Source organism: Aegilops tauschii, chromosome 3 (genome assembly GCF_002575655.3).
Source record: "Aegilops tauschii subsp. strangulata cultivar AL8/78 chromosome 3, Aet v6.0, whole genome shotgun sequence".
In the NCBI taxonomy this organism is placed as follows: domain Eukaryota; kingdom Viridiplantae; phylum Streptophyta; class Magnoliopsida; order Poales; family Poaceae; genus Aegilops; species Aegilops tauschii.
Genome location: NC_053037.3, coordinates 83,330,234 through 83,341,565, shown reverse-complemented (window position 1 = coordinate 83,341,565; position 11,332 = coordinate 83,330,234).

Here is an 11,332-nt window from a genome sequence, read left to right as displayed (position 1 = left end):
GAGTGGACGGTGATAAGGAGCATTGGACTTTGGAGCTTGATTCTGAGACTTGTTCTGATAGCCAGAGTTGGAAGAGTTTGAAGAACCATGGCCACCTTTGTTCTTCTGCTGATAAGGCTGACGAAATGGAGGAGGAGGAGGCAACCAGAACTTCTGTTGCTTAGCTGTCACAAGTGAGGAAGAAGAAGACTGAACTGCGTCTCTGACCCTCTTCTTAGAAGCCTCACACTTGAGCTGAGCAGCCTCTTGCTTCAGTGCCATATTGTAGAATTGATCAAAGTGAGTAGGCTCAACAAGAACGAGAGCTAACTGCAGATCCTCTTTAAGGCCACCTCTGAAGTGATAGATCATGCTCTTCTCATCAGGAACGTCTTGTTTAGCGAAGCGAGCAAGTTTCTGAAACTGAATGTTGTATTGATACACAGACATGTTGCCTTACTTGAGATTGCGGAACTCCTCACGCTTGCTCTCAACAACACTTTGTGGAATGTGGTGCGCTTTGAAGTCCCGACAGAAGTCAGTCCAAGTGATCACACGACCTCCTCTGGAATCTTTGTATTGTTGATACCAATCAGCAGCTTGGTCCTTGAGCTGGAAAGAAGCGAACTTGACATAGTCCTCAGGCCTGACATTGCTACATTCAAAATGCTTGTTGATGTCCACGAGCCAATCATCGGCATCCGTGGCCTCGGCACAGTAGCTGAAAGACTTGGGCTGATTTGCGAGAAACTGGTTGAGAGTGGCAAAGTGAAACTGATTGTTGCCTTGACCTTGATTGCCTTGCCCTTGAGTACGTTCTTGCAAGAGTTGCAGAATCATCTGAGCATTGGCGTTGGTGGCTGCCATGATTGCTTGCCATGCCTCCGGAGGTGGAGGTGGTGGCGGAGGGTTCGCTTGACTCCCTTCATTGCGATCCGGATTCTGACGCGTTGGCGGAGCCATCCTGAAGAGGGTGACATCCGTTAGCATCTTGATAGACAAATAGATAAGTAGAATCAACGGATAGAAATTGCAACATATAGTCTTCACAATAAACATTCGCACGAAGATGAACAAATGAATTCCGTAGTAAATCATCACACTTCCATAAGTTGAGAAGCCACTTGAAAAAGATATGGAATGAACATATGAATTCGAAACAACTCGAATACCATAATACAAAATAAAACAAAGTTTTGGCTTGCAGAATAAGCCGGAACAAACATATGATAGATATTTTGTCCGAAGTTTTCGTGGTGGGGCCCACACGGGCTCAATCGTACAGCACCATCATGTACAAGGCTGTGCACATGACATACGAAGCGTCCCCGAGTCGGCAAAGCCATGGACTCTTTAAGACACAACGAGACCACTGTAAAATCAACCGTATGCCGGCGGACCACTAGACGTCGAACCCCAATCTCATATCATGCGTCTGTCGGAAAGATATCCTAAGGCTACTTGAATTCCCACTTATAAACTCCCGAAACTTTCTGGTTATGCAATCTGGTGTAGGGGATACAGGGGACACAAAATATATCACCCAAACTAACAATCCCTAGATCCAGCTGTATCCATCCATCAACACATAACCAAGAAATCTTCGGAAATCGTTTACCTCAACATTCGAAAAGCATCCGTTATACAAGTTATGGCAATACTCCCGAACTCCCTCCCCAGTACTGGGTGGCGTCGAGGTGATCTCACCAACAACTGCATAAAAGAGATTTCGATATCGGCGAAACTCAGGTATTCTAGAACTGCAACGATAAAATTGTGACGACAACACCTCGGAGCTCAACTCCCCGGGACACTGCCACAACCCCTAAATGACAGGAGGCACCAAGAACAATGTTCTCGTCACAAATCCATCGGAACGATTCCAAGATACCCGCGTGATCCTAAATTTTTTTTAGTGAAATTTGAGGACAGAATAGTCAAAACTTCTACGTCAGGAGACCTCACCAGAGCGACGAAGGGACTGAGGAGTAAAAAGAATCCTACTCTCCGATATATATAATCCTAAGACTCAAAACATTTTTGTTCTAGACTCAACAACGCCAGCGATTCGATCAAGCAGGGGGCTCCTAAGTCGGGGATGGCTCTGATTACCAACTTGTAACGCCCACGATGCGGCTATATCTCCCACGTGTCGAGGCACGACTTAGAGGCATAACCGCATAGTGGTTTTGTCGCAAGAAGGGTCATCTTCACACAATCCCATGTAAAGAACAAGAATGGGATAAAGAGTTGGCTTACAATCGCCACTTCACACAATACATAAATATCATCATACATCATCCAAAATACAATCATATAGACCGACTACGGCCAAAATCCAGATGAAAATAAGACAACCCCAAATGCTAGATCCCCGATCGTCCCAACTGGGCTCCACTACTGATCATCAGGAAAAGACACATAGTAACGACCACGTTCCTCGTCGAACTCCCACTTGAGATCGACGCCATCGTCTGCACTGGCATCGTCGGCACCTGCAACTATTTTGGTAGAATCTGTGAGTCACGGGGACTCAGCAATCTCACACCCGCGAGATCAAGACTATTTAAGCTTATAGGAAAGGATGGAATAGTGAGGTGGAGCTGCAGCGGCAAAAGCATATATGGTGGCTAACTTGCGCAAATGAGAGCGAGAAGAGAAGCAACGGAACGGTCGTCATCTAGCAATGACCAAGAAGTGATCCTGAACACCTACTTACGTCACACATAACACAGACCGTGTTCACTTCCCGGACTCCACCGAGAAGAGACCATCACGGCTACACACGCATTTGATGTGTTTTACTTGGGTCAAGTGACAAGTTATCTACAACCGGACATTAACAAATTCCCATCTGCCTCATAACCGCGGGCACGGCTTTCGAAAGATAATACCCTGCAGGGGTGTCCCAACTTAGCCCATCATAAGCTCTCACGGTCAACGAAGGATAAACCTTCTCCCGAAAAAACCCGATCAGTCTCGGAATCCCGGTTTACAAGACATCTCGACAATGGTAAAACAAGACCAGCAAAGCCGCCCGAATGTGCCGACAAATCCCGATAGGAGCTGCACATATCTCGTTCTCAGGGCACACCGGATTGTCCAAGCTTCCGATAGGCCAGACCAGAGTTGCCCCTGGTGGCCACCGGCGACTGACAGTTTGGACCAATACTCAGAGGAGCACTGGCCCGGGGGTTTAAAATAAAGATGACCCTCGGGCTCTAGAAAACCCGGGGGAAAAAGGTATAGGTCGCAAATGGTAAAACCAAGGTTGGGCCTTGCTGGAGGAGTTTTATTCAAGGCGAACTGTCAAGGGGGTCCCATAAATCACCCGACCGCGTAAGGAACGCAAACTCAAGGAACATAATCCCGGTATCACAGTAACTAGGGCGGCAAGAGTGGAACAAAACACCAGGCATAAGGCCGAGCCTTCCACCCTTTACCAAATATATAGATGCATTAATTAAATAAGAGATATTGTGATATCCCAACATATCCATGTTCCGACATGGAACAACTTCAACTTCACCTGCAACTAGCAACGCTATAAGAGGGGCTGAGCAAAAGCGGTAACATAGCCAAACAACGGTTTGCTAGGAAAGGATGGTTAGGGCTGGCATGGCTAAAATGGGAGACATGATATAGCAAGTGATAGGTAGCGAGCATGGCAATAGAGCGAACAACTAGCATAGCAAAGATAGAAGTGATTTCGAGGGGTGGTCATCTTGCCTGCAAGATTCTCAGAGTTGTCGAAAGCTTGATCCTCGTAAGCGTACTCGACAGGTTCCTCGTTCACGAACTCGTCTCCCGGCTCTACCCAAGACAAGAACACAAACAAACGGAACCACAATCAACAATGAGGAATGCGCAAGCAACATGATGCAAAACATGTATGATATGCAAGATAAGATATGCGATGCATATGCGTGCTCCGGGAGGAAAATGATGAACATGGCAGTAACTTGGGAAACCAAGCATGCCACTGGAAAGATGAGATGATTTCGGTCGAAATCGATATAAAGATCACCGGAATCGGATGCACGGTTTGCAAATGGCAAGCAAAACAAGAATGACACTAATCTGCGATAAACAGCAAGATAACACTTAAAATGCAACAAACAACAATGCTACAGCACCCCAACATAGCAACAAAGCACATGGCAGTAATCTACAGGAGATGCTTGACAAAAGATGAACACTGAGCTACGGCTAGTTCTCAACATATCAAGCTCAATCAAGCATGGCAAAAGTGCAAAAGATTACAGGTTCACAGACTTAGTGAAAAACTGGACATGGCAGTAAACAACATCAGGTAGCAATGTTCAGAGCACGAAATCAGCATGCTACAGGAACTTAACGTAGCCAAACAAGGCATGGTAGTGTTCTACTAAATGCACATGACAAAAGTCCCTTACTGACCATAAGCGAAAAAGGACCAGAAGATATGATGGCAAGCATGTAAACCTAGCAAGTTTCGTTATCAGGTTTCAGACTAAGCAGAAAACAGAGCATGACAGAAATATTAATATGTAGGCCTCTTTGTGAGCTTGAAGCACTCACTACAGAGCAATGCATGACAAACCAAGCATACCTAAAGCAAGATGGAATGTTTATGAAGCTAATCATGGCAAGAACAATAGCATAGCATTCATGGATCAACTACAATAAGCTTGGCAAAAATGCATGTCATGTTAAGAATCTGCCAGAAATATTTTATAGCAAAATGACAGCAACTAGCCCTCTTCCAACAGAGATTTGGGCATCAAGATGACCTCGAATGAACAAGGTACAATTCAACAAAATGAAGAGCATCGCGAGACGAACAATTTGACATATTACACGCGCGAATCGGAGCTACATGCACGGAGTTATGGCATCGGGAACAGAGGCACATGCTGATGAATTTCCAGGACTTAGAGAAAAAAGGGGGGGCGAGAAAGTCAACGGGCACGTACTGGATCGATCGGATCTGGCGATGCTCGGCTCGCCCTCGTCGGCGGCGAAGGAGGGAGGCGAGGCGCGGCCAGAGGAGAGGAGGAGGGAGGCCGACGGGCGCGGGGAGGGGCGGCGCCGGCGGAGGCGGCGCACCGGCGAGCGGCGGCGGCGACCGGAACGCGGCGGCGGCGGTTGGCGAGCTCGCCGGAGCTCCACGGCGGGGCGGCCGGCCGGCGACGGGACAGGCGGCGAGGAGGAGGAGGCCGCACGGGGGCACGGCGATGGGCCAGGAGGCGGGCTCGCCGCGGGCTCGGGCGGGCCGCGGGCGCAGGCGGCGGCGCGCGGTGACGTGGCGGCTCCGGACTGGTCGGGCGGCGCGGCGGACGTTGTCCGGCCGGAGCGGACACGTCCGGCGCGGCGCGGAGGGAGAGGGTTAGGGTTCGTCTGTGATTTCGTTTTTGGGATGCCCACATATAAATAGGTAGAGGGAGCTAGGAGACTCCAAATGAGGTGCGGTTTTCGCCCACACGATCGTGATCGAACGACCTAGAGCATGGAAGAGAGTTTGGTGGGTTTTGGGCTGGTTTTAGATGGGGTTTTTGCTGGACACTCAAATGGACTTTGCGGATGCCCGGTTAACCGTTGGAGTATCAAACGACCTCCGAATGGAGCGAAACTTGACCGGTAGTCTCCGGGTGGTATATTAAGACCACTTGACAAGCCTCGGTCCATTCCGAGAAAGTTTGACACACGCACACGAAAGAAAACAAGAGGGGTGCACCGGAGGAGATAGGAGCGCCGGATTGGAAAACGGACAACGGGGAAAATGCTCGGATGCATGAGACGAACACGTATGCGAATGCAATGCACATGATGACAAGATAAAAAAAATGCATGACATGACAAAATGCAAAACGAAAGACAAAACCCGACAACGGAGGGAAAAACATATCACATCGCCGAAAATGGCAAGGGTCGGAGTTACAATTATGGCAAGTTACATCCGGGGTGTTACAGAACACCACAGCGTAATGGTGTGTCCAAACATCGTAACCGTACTTTATTAGATATAGTGCGATCTATGATGTCTCTTACTAATTTACCACTATCTTTTTGGGGCTATGCATTAGAGACAGCTGCATTCACGTTAAATAGGGCACCATCTAAATCTGTTGAGACGACACCGTATGAACTATGGTTTGGAAAGAAACCTAAGCTATTTTTTCTTAAAGTATGGGACTGCGATGCTTATATGAAAAAGCTTCAACCTGATAAGCTCGAACCCAAATAGGAGAAATGTGTCTTCATAGGATACCCAAAGGAGGCTGTTGGGTACACCTTCTATCACAGATCCGAAGGCAAGATATTCGTTGCTAAGAATGGATCCTTTCTAGAGAAGGAGTTTCTCTCGAAAGAAGTGAGTGGGAGGAAAGTAGAAATTGATGAAGTAGTTGTACCTTCTCCCGAATTGGAAAGGAGTTCATCACAGAAATCAGTTCCAGTGATTCCTACACCAGTTAGCGAGGAAGCTAATGATGATGATCATGAAACTTCAGATCAAGTTACTACTGAACCTCGTAGGTCAACCAGAGTACGTTCCGCACCAGAGTGGTACGGTAATCCTGTTCTGGAAGTCATGTTACTAGACCATGACGAACCTGCGAACTATGAGGAAGCGATAATGAGCCCAGATTCCGCAAAATGGCTTGAGGCCATGAAATCTGAGATGGGGATCCATGTATGAAGAACAAAGTGTGGACTTTGGTTGACTTGCCTGATGATCGGCAAGCCATTGAAAATAAATGGATCTTCAAGAGGAAGACGGATGCTGATAGTAGTGTTACTATTTACAAAGCTCGAATTGCCGCAAAAGGTTTTCGACAAGTTCAATGTGTTGACTACGATGAGATTTTCTCACTCATAGCGATGCTTAAGTCTATCCGAATCTGGCAAATGGATGTCAAAACTGCATTCCTTAATGGATTTCTTAAAGAAGAGTTGAATATGATGCAACAAGAAGGTTTTGTCAATCCTAAAGGTGCTAACAAAGTGTGCAAGCTCCAGCGATCCATCTATGGACTGGTGCAAGCATCTCGGAGTTGGAATATACGCTTTGATGAGTTGATCAAAGCATATAGTTTTATACAGACTTGCGGTGAAGCCTGTATTTACAAGAAAGTGAGTGGGAGCACTACAACATTTCTGATAAGTATATGACATATTGTTGATCAGAAATAATGTCGAATTTTCTGGAAAGCATAAAGGAGTGTTTGAAAGGAGTTTTTCAAAGAAAGACCTCGGTGAAGCTGCTTACATATTGAGCATCAAGATCTATAGAGATAGATCAAGACGCTTGATAAGTTTTTTCAATGAGTACATACCTTGACAAGATTTTGAAGTAGTTCAAAATGGAACAGTCAAAGAAGGAGTTCTTGCATGTGTTGCAAGGTGTGAAGTTGAGTAAAGACTCAAAACCCGACCATGGCAGAAAATAGAAAGAGAATGAAAAGTCATTCTCTATGCCTCAGTCATAGGTTCTATAAAGTATGCTATGCTATGTACCAGACCTATTGTGTACCTCACCATAAGTTTGGCAAACGGGTACAATAGTGATACAGGAGTGGATCACTGGACATCGGTCAAAATTATCCTTAGTGGAATAAGGACATGTTTCTCGGTTATGGAGGTGACAAAAAGTTCGTCGTAAAGGGTTACGTCGATGCAAGCTTTGACACTGATCCGGATGACTCTAAGTCTCAATCTAGTTACATATTGAAAGTGGGAGCGATTAGCTAGAGTAGCTCCGTGCAGAGCATTGTAGACATAGAAAATTTGCAAAATATATACGACTCTGAATGTGGCAGGCCCATTGACTAAACTTCTCTCACAAGCAAAACATGATCATTCTTTGGGTGTTAATCACATAGCTATGTGAACTAGATTATTGACTCTAGTAAACCCTTTGGGTATTAGTCACATGGAGATGTGAACTAATCACATAAAGATGTGAACTATTAGTGTTAAATCACATGGCGATGTGAACTAAATTATTGACTCTAGTGCAAGTGGGAGACTGAAGGAAATATTCCCTAGAGGCAATAATAAAGTTGTATTTATATTTCCTTATATCATGATAAATTTTTATTATTCATGCTAGAATTGTATTAACCGGAAACTTAGTACATGTGTGAATACATAGACAAACAGAGTGTCCCTAGTATGCCTCTACTTGACTAGCTCGTTAATCAAAGATGGTTAAGTTTCCTAGCCATGGACATGTGTTGTCATTTGATGAACGGGATCACATGATTAGAGATTGATGTGATGGACAAGACCCATCCGTTAGCTTAGCATAATGATCGTTTAGTTTTATTACTATTTCTTTCTTCATGACTTATACATGTTCCTCTGACTATGAGATTATGCAACTCCCGAATACTGGAGGAACACCTTGTGTGCTATCAAACCTCACAACGTAACTGGGTGATTAGAAAGATGCTCTACAGGTGTCTCCGAAGGTGTTTGTTGGGTTGGCATAGATCAATAATAGGATTTGTCACTCCGTGTATTGGAGAGGTATCTCTGGGCCCTCTCGGTAATGCACATCACTATAAGCCTTGCAAGCAATGTGAATAATGATTTAGTTGCGGGATGATGCATTACGGAATGAGTAAAGAGACTTGCCGGTAATGAGATTGAACTAGGTATGATGATACCGACGATCGAATCTCAGGCAAGTAACATACCGATGACAAGGGGAACAACATATGTTGTTATGCGGTTTGACCGATAAAGATCTTCATAGAATATGTAGGAGCCAATATGAGCATCCAGGTTCCGCTATTGGTTATTGACAAGAGATGTGTCTCGGTCTTGTCTACATAGTTCTCGAACCCGTAGGGTCCGCACGCTTAACGTTCGATGGCGATTTGTATTATGAGTTATGTGATTTGATGACCGAAGATTGTTCGGAGTCCCGGATGAGATCATGGACATGACGAGGAGTCTCGAAATGGTTGAGACATAAAGATTGATATATTGGAAGGTTGTGTTTGGACACCGGAATGGTTTCGGAAAAGTTCAGACATTTTTCGGAGTACCGGGGGTTACCGAAACCCCCCGGGGAGTTAATGGGCCTTCATGGGCCTTAGTGGAGAAGAAAGAGAGGGCCAGCCAGGAGGTGGCGCCCCCCTGCTAGTCTGAATTGGACAAGGGGTGGGGGCGGCGCCCCCCCTTTCCGTCTCCTACTCCTCCTCTCTTTCCCCCTTTGCTACTCCGGAAAAGGAAAGAGGAGGGGGAATCCTACTTGGACTAGGGAGTCCTAGTAGGACTCCCCACACCTGGCGCGCCCCCCTTGGGCTGGCCACCTCTCCTCCCCCCTTTATATACATGGGAGGGGGCACCCCAAAGGCACACCAAGTCTTCTCTTAGCCGTGTGCGGTGCCCCCTCCACAGTTACACACCTCGGTCATATCGTCGTAGTGCTTAGACGAAGCCTGCGTCGGTAACTTCATCATCACCGTCGCCACGCTGTCGTGCTGACGGAACTCTCCCTCGTCCTCAACTGGATCAAGAGATCGAGGGACGTCATCGAGCTGAACGTGTGCTGAACGCGGAGGTGCCGCACGTTCGGTACTTGGATCGGTTGGGTCGCGAAGACGTTCGACTACATCAACCACGTTACTATACGCTTCCACTTTCGGTCTACGAGGGTATGTGGACACACTCCCCACTTGTTGCTATGCATCTCCTAGATAGATCTTGCGTGATCGTAGGCAAAAAAATTGAAATACTGCGTTCCCCAACATGATCGTGTAGCGCATCTCTGCTGCCTGGTCCCACCTGTAAGGGCCGAGTCAAAACGTTGACCTGACGGAGACTACAGTGTTCACGGAACGAGCCGGTGCGGACAGACTAGGGGCAAAACTGAGCACGATTTACAACTGAGGGAAAAACTGAGCACAGAGACACCACTGAGGGCAAAAGGATAATTAACCCTTTTTAATTTGGTTGATGAATTTGACTGGGTTAATAATTTCTCGAGAAGCTCTTCATTCAGCTAAGTTATTCAATATTGGATCGGATTCATGATTTTGATCTGGCCAATGATTTCTCAGATTAATCGGTAACAAGCAGCCTAAAAAAAATATAGAACACCAATCCCACACATACTCTCACCATCTAGAAAAAAATTAGCGCCAACATATGACATCATAGTATCAATATAATACATGCGGCCATCCACCAATGCAAAAAACTACCACATAAGTGTGATTTCATTTACAGATCATAGAATGACACTGCCAAGAAAGCCCACAAAAACACCATATTAGAATAAAACATCTTCCCCACGCGCCAAGCCAAATAACAAACAAAAATTATGAAATCCCAACAACTCCAACGGCGAAGCGAAGTGCACTCAACCCTTCTAATATATACTACATATGTAGTAGCTTGCTTTCCTGCAATTTTTATTCCATTATTTTTATGATTGGAGTTGATTTGTTTGGTTTCAGATTTGCTAGATAGAACTGTTGAGAGATGTGAGTACCAAATGTGTCAGCGTGATTCTTTTTATGCTTTTCATTTTATTTATTGTTTTACCTCAATGCACTCTCTCTGCTGATCTACTCATGAAATGATGATGTGGATGCACGAGCATCTTGCATAATTCCAGGGATGACTCTAAAGGAAAAACAAACTAGCAAATGCTTAGTTGTTTTACATCAACATTTGTATTATACTTAATGTGCATGATAAGATATTGTTTATATTTTTATTATCATACATTAAGATATTTTTTTGCGAATAATACATTAAGATGTGTTGGTAGCTAAATCTTTCAGACTCATTGTTCTTTCCTTTGAAGGCCAGGTGTGCACATGGGATGGGATCCATTGGTTTGATACAAGATGGCGGTACGTTGATCCATTTCCTAAAGGTTACCATGAAGCATGGGATATCGTGCTCATTCCAAGATGATGGCACACCCAGCAAATCGATGGGGAGCTGAGTTAGCATGCAGTGAGGAAGTGAGAACATAATCTATTTTCTCCCGATGGAGTGGAGATGAAACCACATAACTATAGAGAAGAAAGCCGAAGGAGCATGCATAATGTAAACGGGGATGGGAGCATATAGAAACCAAGTTTTCAAGACTTGATCTTGGGGACCAAATCTTGTTCAGGGTTCAGTTGTGTACTGGGTGTCATTTTTGATACACTTGATGCATGATCAAGAATTCGTCCGAAACCACACAAGGAAGGGTCGGAAAACCTCCCGCATCTACATGTGGCCCTAATATATGTTTAAATATCCACTAAAAACTTTGATGTGGCACTTGCTTCACAAACAGGACTATCCGACAGGAAAGTTCTGGACTTAGAGTTTGACAGCCCCCATTTCAAGGCGGTGGGAG